This window comes from Meriones unguiculatus, chromosome 8 (assembly GCF_030254825.1).
Source record: "Meriones unguiculatus strain TT.TT164.6M chromosome 8, Bangor_MerUng_6.1, whole genome shotgun sequence".
Taxonomy (NCBI): Eukaryota; Metazoa; Chordata; class Mammalia; order Rodentia; family Muridae; genus Meriones; species Meriones unguiculatus.
Window position 1 is genome coordinate 599535 of NC_083356.1, and position 11039 is coordinate 610573.

Genomic DNA, 11039 nt, shown 5'->3' on the forward strand with positions numbered 1-11039 from the left:
CCCTCGGCGCTCGCCAAGGCCGCTGTGCGCGGGCGGGCAGCAGGCTGGCCGGACTCAGAGCCACCCCGGCCCGGGCAGGGCTCCGGGTTGGCTCACAGAGTCTGGAGGTGGGCACGTCCTGACCAGGCACCTTGCTCCCCAAAGTCCGGGCTGACTGATCTGATATGACAAACGCCCGTGATGGATTTGGTATATGTTAATCCACAATGCCCTTTCCTCCAGAATTTAACTGTAAGTTAACACACACCGGAAACCGCGCGCACACACGCTCGTTAATGGGCTTAGGTATTAGCGAGTCCTAACGATGCATACAAATGTGCTCCGCGCTCCGTAGGCCCCTCAAGATTTATGGGCCTTGAGCTCTCCGAAGCTGTAAACAAGGAGAAAAAAAAGAGAAAGCGAGAGAGACTAGAGGAAAGAGAGCGAGGCCTGACTCGCCCCTCCACACTGTGGGAGAGAAGGGACTCTTAGGTATTTTTCCTCTGCTTTGCAAGCTCGGTGCTCGTGGAATTGGGCTTCGGTCTGGGGATGGCGTCGGCCTGAGCGCTGTGTGCGTGGGCGGGCGGTGTGTTGTTTTGCTGTAGGAGGAGGCCTGACTCCTTTGAATTGTTATGCAGGCGCTTAAAGGTAGCAGGCTTTGGTGGATGCATACGTGTGTGTGTGTGTGTGTGTGTGTGTGTGTGTGTGTGTGTGTGTCTGTGCACGCGGGCCCACTCTCTCAGGGCCAGGCTGCAGTTCCCTAACCCCAGTGAACAAACCTCTAACAATCATAATAACAATAAATAACATAATAAAAACAGTAATTAACAGCTCCTCTCTAGCAGGAGTGCAATAAAATACCAAAGGGGATACTTTGAGGAGGGGGCAGGGGAAGGGAGAAATCAGCATCACAGAGTCTGAAGGGGAAGACCAGGAAGGCAGGAAGTTAGTTTCTTGAAGCGCTCTGGAGGGCCTGGGGCTGGGACCCCTCTCTCCAGGCAGTCTTGCCCGAGAAAGGGAGGAAGTTCTATCTGGAGACCGCTCGTTTCTGCTTTCCCCGCTCTAGCTTGCTTTGTGCGCGCAGGAAGGGGACCCTCACACACGTGTGGGTGGTTTGTGGCTTTGGGGTTCTCAGGGAGCCCCTGCTTTAAAGAGGGGGCTCAATACGCGGGTCAGTCTGAGGGGCAGAGATGGATGAGGCGTTAGCCGAGTCGGTGGGGCGCTGGACGCAGAGGGGCCGGGGAAGAGCAGCCGAGAGGGAAACAGAAAAAAATATTTATGGCCGCCGGGGCCTGGGAAGAGCCGCGGCGTGACGCTGAGCTCCCGCAGGCAGCTCCTCCGGAAAGTTCCCTTACTACAGGCTTTTTTTTTAAAGTAGGGAGAGCTGAGGCGCCCTGAATTTTTCTTTTTCGAACTTCGAGCCAAGCGATATCCATAAAAACAAGCGAAGACCGGCCTGGATTCCTGCTGTGTCTACCTCCTTCTCACCAGGTACAGCTTTCTGATCGTTTTTAGTAACTAATTAATTAAGTAGAGGGAAGTGAGAGTCAGAGGTATAGGGATACGAAATTTTTCGGGGGAGAAAAAGCCGCCCCACAGTTTCGGGTCTAACGAAAAACAACTGTGCTGAGGAAAAAGAAAAAAAAAAAATCAAAAAGGAAAAAATATAACAAAAGACACTAGCCAACTTTTAAAAGAGAAAAAAAAATAATTAAAAAAGGGGGCGGGGGAAAGGCCTTAACCAGCGAGCAGGAGAACTTTTCCTACGCTGGATCCACAAGCCTTCCCAGAGCTTCGGATTCTTCAACAGCCGGTGAGCCCGTTGGTTTGGAAGGAACCCGAGAGACGCGATGCGCCGAGTCACACGGAATGACTGAAGAATTATCCCTGGCTCCCTGGAATGTGGGCAACACAGGGCGGAGGGCCCTGAGATAATCAAGCCGATAAGACAGCAATGGAGCAAAATAAAACAAACAGTCGACGCCAGAGCCGCGCGCCGAGCTCAGAGAAAGGCCCAGATCTCAGTTCGCAGGCGGCGGCCGCCGAGGTGCGGGCTCCCAGGCGAGGATGGAGCCGGGATTGCTCAGACCTCAGCTCAGGCCGCCCTTGGCTCAGCGAGCTACCAGGCCGATTGGGAATTCCCTGATGAAAGGGTTTGGGGTGCAAGGGGTGCCTGAAGGATACGAGCCAGCTTTTTGTTTTGTTTTGTTTTCCTCCTAGGCCTCTCCACCTGCCCATGGGCTCGGTTCCGCGAAGGGAGCCGCCACGGACTCCCACCCACTCTTGTTTGGCTCCCCAAAGTCCAGCTCCGTGGGTTACCCCAGCACTTTAGCCCCCTTCCCTTGGGGTGGAACTAGCAATGTCTTCTGAAGAAGAAAGAACAGCTTGGAGCCATGTTTATAGCGAGTTCTTCGGCTCCATTCACATCTGGAGAGTTTATTTATAACTCCCTCAATAACTCTCTCTGTTTGCAGGCACCGGTGGCTGTATTGACAGACGGGTGTCTACAAAATATTGCTCTATCTCTAACCATACCTAAATGTGTTGTAGTTGTATTTACAGATTTATGCTTGAGGAAAATATAATTATTTCCATTGTATTTGTGCATATACAACAGTTACAGAAGCAGATTTATATACGGAAAAATATATGACTCTTTATAGCCATCCAGCTTTATGGACATTTGATACCCTGACAGATTTATATCTCTAAGCAGCTATATAGATAAATGTATATTGTTAGAATTATGTATCAGGAGATATATACTTATTGATTGTGATACAGAGTAGTTAGAGCATTCACTTAGAGCCATATATGGCTATGGGGATATTTCTATATTATTAACACTATATATAGGCATATCTATTTATAACCACATAGTTATAAAAATAGACATAAGTAATTATAGTCCTATATGTACATGCTGCTATCTCTGCCTAGACTCTAGAGTTATAGGCGATTTTTGAATATAACTCTGTAGAGATATGTGTATGTATATAAGACGTAATTATCTCGTGATGTGTGTGCGTTGGGACGTAGGCCAGTCTATCTCCGAACAGGCATATTTATGCGTAGGTTGGAAAGACTTGTTTGCTGAGAGGCTGGCTAGGAAGCCAAGAAACTAGCTAGCAGAGTTCTTTCCTGAGGGAGGTTGGAGTTATAAAAGGGTCAACAGCCTAGAAGTGCCAAGGAGAGGAGGGAACTGAAGGTGGTAGGGGCTTGGTTAAACCGGTCTGAGAGAAAAGGGGCAAGCACAGAACACCCTCCAGAAGGCGGAAGCTGCATGGTGAGGAGCTGTCACAGACAGATGTGGCCTAGGGCTTAGGAGAGGGGCAGCGAACATCCTACTCCCTACAAAGGAGCAGTGAACCCTTTGGCTCTGTTGCTGGTACACTAATGGCGGGCCACTGCCTTGCCTCTCTGCTTTAGAGCTTTCCTTTTGAATAGTAATTTTTGGGTCTCAAAGCATGGCCTTGAGAAATGTGGGAAGGTATCAGAAGGAAGTCCCCACCATACAGCCCTGATTTATAAACACAAAACCAGAGGTCTAGAAAAGCCTAGTGAATGATAACATTCTGCTTTTACCTGGGTCTCCTGAGCTCAGGCTGTGTGGTTGGGGCTGGGAGCTCCCATGGTTCTAGAATGAGCTTTCCAGGGGTGGCCTGCTCCGATGGCTCTGAATGGGCCCTCCACATCCTGCTCCCCATCCTGGCTTCAGCTGACTAATTCTGCTTGGCCACTCCTCTCCTCTGGGGACAGGGGGGTCTCCAGCTCCCTAACAGCCTTGTGTTGGCCCTTTTGGGGAAGAATTTGGCTTGAAGACTAAGGACATTGAAATAAGCCTCTAGACCTCACCTTTTTTCATTCACAGGGTCACATGGACCCTGCTTTCCTGCCCACCTCCTTCTCGGCACCACTGAGTAAAGATTCCACAACTCTTCTCCTGCTACCAGCTATCCCAGGGGGAAAAGGCAAATACACCCTGATTCTTTTTTTTTTTTTTTTTATCACAGAGTTACAGATATCTTCCCCAAAGGTGTGAAAGGAGTCTTCCTGAACTAAAATCTTGCCTCCAGAAATCTCCAGGATGCTGGGAGGGTGTGGAACTCCCTGGACTGGGGTTAAGCACTGTGGACAACCTCAGCACAACTCTGCCCACAGGACTGGGAACTGGTCCAAGGCAAACCCATTGTCTGTTGCTGGCAGAGTTCTTGCTCAAAACGTGAGATCCACGCAACAGCCCACCGTTGCTCTGCACGCCACTGTGGCCATGCTGGCTTGGCCTGCAACCACCACCAAGGCTGGAGGCAACAGAGTTAGGCTGCCTCAGTGAGGAGTCGGCCGGTAGCTTCCGAGAGGGGGCCATGCCTGGGAGCAGGGATGAGGCACCCAGCATCAGGTACTGTCTCTCTGGTGCTCCTTCTCCCTAAACTCCAGTCCCCTGGCTCCCCTGATGCCCAGATGCATAGAATATAAATCCGATGAAGCAAGGCACAGGCTGGGGTGGAACTGCCTGTCCTGAGGGTCGCAATGGGGAACCACCACTGATCCATTAGGAAATACAGTTAAATCCATCAGCGCAAGACAGGCCGGCTGGAGGGAAGGCTTTATGCCTTAGCCCTGCTTCAAGATCAGGTGTGTTGTTCAAAAACATTAATAGTTAAAACATGCTTTTTTTTTTTTTAGATAAAAAGCTCACTTTTGTTGCAGAAATGTCTTCTAATTGTATTGTTTCATACATTTAATTTTTTAAGGGTGTAATTTTTTTTTCCTTTTTGGTTCTGCAAAATAGGTTGTTCTCAGCCATTATCAATGAATGGAAAGAGATGGGTAGATTTAGTGTTTACCCATTAGTAAAGGGCCAGCCTTCCCCTCTCCCACCAAAGCTCAGAGTAGGGGAGGGCTCTCTGTGACTTCCCTTTTTTTCTTAAAGCTCCTTAAAGTCACCTACTTTAAGCTAAAGTGACTAAAGTCATGTGCTGAGCGCCGCCTGGAATGGTCCTGGATCCCATTTCAAAGCTGCAAGCCTCTCTCAACCCAACCCTCAACCCTGGGTTGCTAGAGTCCTGTGGAAGGCTAGCTTCTCCTAAAGGAGTGTGGGGAGGGAGGATGAGGGCTGCCACGTTTGTCTGGGCTCCCAGGATGGAGCAGTGCAAACGTTAGAGTGAGTGTGAGCTCACTGCACACAGCAGAACCCTGAGGATCTGATAAGGGTTGTCAATAAGGATTGCCCCAGCCTCAAGGCCAGATGCCAAGAAACAGTGGTCCTATTATTGAATCCAGAGAGTCCTGGGTCCCTCTACCTGGGTTGAAGTGGCTATTAACTGTTTCTGGGTCCCAGAACTCTTTAGGAAACTGACTAAATTGTCTTTCCCACTAGTAAATGCACATGCACACAGCATCTTTGCATCTTAGGAGCTGAAACCTCTGGGTTGGGAATGCTCCCTAGTTAGTAAGGTTTTCTTCCTTTCTGTAACTCCTCCACTGCCTGCCTCTGCTTGTGTGTATGTGTAGGGGGTGTCAACAAGTCCTTCCCTGAGTGTAGCCTGTCATAGTTTTCACCAGAGCAGGCGCCTGGCAGAGGCCTTGCAGGTTTCTGTGGAGCCGAGGACTGGCCTACATGGTCCAATTACTCAACTGATTCCTGAGGTGGAGGAGCGCCTTGGGGGATTGGCAGTAGTGGAGGCCTAGCTGTAGGGAAACCAATTCCCATCTCTAGTGGAAACTCCGATGCCAGGGGCAAGTCTCAATTGCTATAATAATAGTCATAATAATAACAATAATAATTTATTTAGCATATCATTAGATGTGTATTTACTGTTTTCCCTCTGCTTTTTCACAAGTGTCTCCTAAGGAATTCTCACAACACCCAGGGGAACCAATAATAAGCTAATTACCACCCTTCAGCTCCTTCCCATTCCATCCACAAAGTTTCCCTCCCAGAGCATTTACAGAACTCCCTCTTGTGTTGTATACCTGCCTAACACATTCTCTCCTGTTCCCATTTCCTCTCTCCTATTCCTGGAGTCATCCCACAAGTCTGGAGACAGGGTGAGGAAGGAGAATGGCCAGGCCCAGAGACGTCCACTCTGCTTTTTTTTTTTTTTTTTTTGTCTTTCTTTCTGTTATTGAGACAGTGTTTGGGAGAAAAAGTAATTCCGTACGCCTCTGGCTGCTCCTTTGGGAGGGAAGGCTTGTGCTGTTATGATGTGAAGGGGAAGGTAGGAGCTACAGCTAGTCCTGCAAAGGAAACGGCCACTAAGAACATTCCAGGAGTTCAAGTCAGATCTCAGACCTGCCAGAGCCCGCACACCTTTTGGTCTCTTCTGGGAAGGAAGGAAAGAGGAGAGGGAAGAAGAAAGCAGGAGGGAGGGAAGAGAGAGAATGTGTGTGTGTGTGTGTGTGTGGTGTATTTCCTTGCTATGAATATAACATAAATATTTTTCCTGACTAGATAATCACAAAAATGGCTCTCCTCTCATGATGCTGAGGACCAAACCCAGCTTCTCATATGTGCTAGACAAGTACTTTTCCACTGGGCTCTGCCTCCTGGTTATACTTTTAGAATATTACTTTCTTCAGGGTATGGTGGTGGCTCATATTTCTAATCCTGGCACTCAGAAGGCTGAGGCAGGAGGACCATCAAGGTTTAAGGCCAGCATGGCTACAAAGCGGGACCTTGTCTCAGCAATGCCCTCCCACAATAAAGCATTAATTTATTTGCATTGAAAAGTATAAATTTGTTGTTTTTTTGTGTGAGAGAGATTATAATGAAGACAGAGAACAGACACATGCTTTGGGGTACTGGATTCTGGCTGGACTTCTGGGCCAGCTAAGGAACCCCTGGGGTCCCACTGATTCGCAAAGGACACCCTTTGTTACTCATTTTCTTGCAGAAGCAGGGCTGCCTAGCTCTGCTGCTGAGCTCCTGGGTGCCTCTGAGTGTCCCTGGTCCCTAGGATCCACTCCTTCCAGCATGCCCAGAAACACAGGCACACCCTGGACAGAAGCAGGAGCAGGCTGGAGAGCACCAGAACCAGGCAGGCTCAGCATCACGCTGGAATCAAATCCACACCCCCTAAACCTCAGGGGAACGGCTGCCCGGCATTCTCGGTGGGTCTCCCTCTCTTTTGGTGTCTTTTTTCCTTCTTATTTCCTAGACTCTCTGTTGTCCATGAGTCCACTGTACACTCCCCGGAGAGCAGAAGCCTGGGCACTGGGCCTTTAAGAACCCCAGTTCTACCCAAACTTAATCTGTCCTGAGTCCCAGCCTCCTCTTCTCCACTGATTAGCACCCAGATTAGGAAACTTCACAAATCTGTTGACACGCATTCTTCTAGGCATTGTGTGTGTGTGTGTGTGTGTGTGTGTGTGTGTGTGTGTGTGTATGTGTGTGGCTGAGTCCTCAGAAGCCATTGCACAGGAAGAAGGAGATGGCTATAATGATGGAATTTCATACCCATGTGGCAGAAGCCATAATACAATTCTTTAACTGAAAATAAATTTTCATATACTATATTCTCCATGATACAAATCTAAGTGAAGATAGCTTATGATTTTCCTTAAATCACCGTCTTGTCTGTGGCCTAAGCCAACATTCCCTCAACTCTGAGGTTCCCAAGTTACATAGAAAGGTACAGAACTTTCTGTCTCTTTCATTACCAGATCTCAAAAGGTTAAGTTGCCTAAACTCATTCAGGTAAGAAGACTACACATTACTTGATCAGGGTTTCTGCTTTACTGGACCACAGAGGTCATTTATTCTGTGATTTAGTTCCGAATTACAGAGAGTGTCCTACAGCTCCCTCAACATTTGTGACTGCAGTAATATCCATTTACAAAGACTGCCATACACGATGTCTCCTGTTGTACTTGATGAAGGACTGTAATCCTAGGTCAGACCACCTAGGTCACATGGTGGCAGCTTCCCTATCTACTGTGCTTCAATGCTTCCAAATCAGGCCACACAGAGTTCATAAAATGGCAAAAATTATTCTTTTTATCCAAAATAGTTTCACATTCTATGGGCAGCTGAGAGGTTTTTCTTTCTTTGTCTTTTGAGTCAGGGTTTCTCTATGTATCCCTGGCTGTCCTGGACCTCCCCTCCCCCCCTTTGTAGACCAGGCTGGCCTTGAACTCAGACTCTCCTGCCTTTGCCTCCTGAATGCTGGGGTTAAAGGTGTGTGCCACCACCGCTTGGCTTTAGGAGGTGTTTCTGTGCCTCTCCGGGGGTGGCCTCAGGCACCTGCGAACTGTGGCACTCTACTCCCCGACTTCAGTTTTTACCACAGCCCCTGTCATTTTGAGCCTGATCACTACCGCAACCACTTTGAACCCACTCCTTCCTCAGACACGGAATAGACCCATAATTGCAGGCATCTGTTTTCCAAGGGAGTCCCTGAATTCTCACTTCCTCTAAGCTCAACTTCTCCACGAGGGTCAGCTGGTGAATCGGAGGAGCTGGCGATTGATCTGCAGCACCGCCCCCCCCCAGAAGTCCCCCGCACTGCTCTCCTGACTCTCCTTGTTTGATAAACTATCCCGGAGGTGCAGTTGTGTTTTAAAGATGTGATCTGCGGAGGGCTGTGCTTACCACAGCCCTCCATGTGTTCTAGTGGTGGACTGTGAGGCATTTCAGTGGCAGGGAAACTGGGGATGGGGAGACAGAGCTTTCCCAGAGGCTAAAACTGCATCACTCAGAAGGCTGATCCTGTATCTCATTATCCACAAACTTCAGATGAAAGCAACAAAATTGGATCCCTTTATTCTCCTATTTGAAGCTAAGCAGATAGTGAGCTGCTTTTTCTGCTTTCACCCGACCGCTAGCATCACACAGACCCCCAGCTGCCCACCCCACCGTCCTATCCTCTCTCCCCAGTGAGCAGGATCCTAGGGAAAACAGCTCCCCATGATGTGTTTGCAGGAGCCCTGTGGAAAAGGTTGAGTCGTCAAATGAGGAGACACGAGAGCAAACACCCTTCTCCCCCACCCCCACCAACTCTGGAATGAAGATGGAGAGTTTTCTGTGCCTGGTTTGGTTCACAGAGACACATAGTCCATCATTTGATTTGCTACAAAGAGTATTCCTTCTCCCTGCCCCCAGCATCCTCCAGTCTTTGCTGAAATCTCAGAGCTGGGAGGAGCTCTGTGATGCCTAATCAAGCCACCTTCAAAGGAAGGGAAACTGAGGCTCAGACTGAGACCACAGTTCAGGTGCCCTGATTGCAGGAAGCATTCTCTGAAGCCCTCCCTTGACCACGGTTTTCTTTGTTCTTCAGCCTGATGCTTCTGGACCTGTTCCCACCCAGCCCCAAAACAGGAGCCTGGTTTCCATGGCTGAGGGACCGGCACGTCCTAAGTCAATGGGGCCCCATTCCTGGATGTGTCCATTTTAGGGCACGTGCTACATCATACACAATTCCCCATAATCCCAACAGAGCCCACCTATGGTTTCTGTGGCATTGGAAGGCCACTCTCTCACTGTGTCTGCACCACTTTCCACAGTCCCTTTCCTAGCACCGGCTTAGGGTTCCAGGGCAGGGAAGTGAGGGCAGCTCTTTTACATCTGAAGTCCCCACTCCCAGATTGAGAAGAAAGAACAGGACACAAACAGCTGTCTGGCCTGACTCTAGATGCAGCCAACCTGTCCAGCATCCTGGGAGCAAGTGCTAGGATTGAGCTCAGCATGGGGATTTCTGGTGACATTCTAGAGAGATTTGACAGCTGCCAGACACCTGACTTCTCTGAGCATCTCAGGTAGGTTCTCACTGAGTTTGTTTAGTCAGACGAGTCTGGTTTAAATGCCTGTGTATGAGCTGGAGAGAAGGCTTAGTGTTAACAGCTCTTGTTGGAATTATGGAAGAGCCCAACTTCATTTTCCGGCATCCTTGTGCCGATTCACAGATTTCTTAACTCCAGTTCAGGGGAACCAACTACCTCTTCTGAACTCTGTGGGCACAGGTGGGTACAGAGTGCCCTCACATACTTGCAGGCAAAACACGCACATAAACAATTAAATAGTTCTAAAAATTCCTTTATGTCAGCCAGGCTCAGTGTCACACGCCTGTGATCCCAGCACTCAGGAAGCAGAGGCAGGTGGATCTCCGTGAGTTCAAGGCCAGCCCGGTCTACAAAGCGAGTCTAGGACAGCCAAGGCTACACAGAGAATGCCCCCCCACAAAAGAAAAAAAAAACAAAATAAAGGAAGGAAGGAAGAAGGAAGAAAGGAAGGAAGGAAGGAAGGAAGGAAGGAAGGAAGGAAGGAAGGAAGATTTCTGTAGAGCCACAGGACTCTCCTCTGGGTTTGCTCTGTTAGGCCCTGACACCAAGAAATGCTTTTAGTCTCTGTTGACTGTAAATGTATCTGGAATCCTATTTGGACTTCCTATCTGGAAAGCTATTTGAAAGTCTGAAACAGGAGGAATGAAAGTTCAGTTTGCCTGGATTACCTCCATTAGGGTGAGTTCAAACCCAGCCTGGGCAACTTAGTTCAACAGTTCTCCCACCCCCATTTCAAATCGTAAACAGAAGTGTGGAGTACAGGTGAGTACACTTGCTGGGCATGCTCTAGGCCCTAGGTCCAATGCCTAACACTGCAAAGAAAAGTAAATTTTAAACAATTATTTTTGTTTCTTTTTAAGGCATGGAATCTCTATTATGCAGCTCTGGCTGTTGTTGAGCTCAGGCTATAGACCAGGCTGGCCTCAGATTCATAGAGATCCACCCGCCTCTGCCTCCCAAGTCCTGGGATTAAAGGCGCACACAAGGAACAACCTTCCCAGCACTACGAAACAAATAAGAATCGACTAATGCAGAGGTCAAATTCACCTCATTGTTCAGCGTGAGGTGGGCACGGGCACCGTGCCTGGAAGTCCAAGGCCATGGTGTCAGGTACAGACTCAACTCTATCCCTTCAAAATTCACAGGTTGAATTCCCAATTGCTAGTGTTTCTAGTGTGACTGTGGTTTGTAATGAGGTCCCTGATTTTCAATAAAATCCTGAATGTAGACCCTTCCACCCAGCAAGGACTATGTCCTTATTAGAAGAGACGAGCTTACAT

At 48.7% G+C, this 11039-nt stretch overlaps 1 long non-coding RNA gene across 2 annotated transcripts; it reads left to right on the top strand.

The window, feature by feature from the left end:
- The first annotated feature begins 286 nt into the window (after positions 1-286).
- On the top strand, positions 287-6683 carry LOC132655721 (uncharacterized). 2 transcript variants are annotated; one of them, XR_009593507.1, is made up of 3 exons: positions 287-471; positions 1355-1470; positions 3993-6683. It is a non-coding gene; the product is annotated as an uncharacterized LOC132655721 (long non-coding RNA). The 2 variants fall into 2 exon arrangements; XR_009593508.1 differs by lacking the exon at positions 3993-6683 and adding an exon at positions 2200-3956.
- The last annotated feature ends 4356 nt before the right edge of the window (positions 6684-11039 follow it).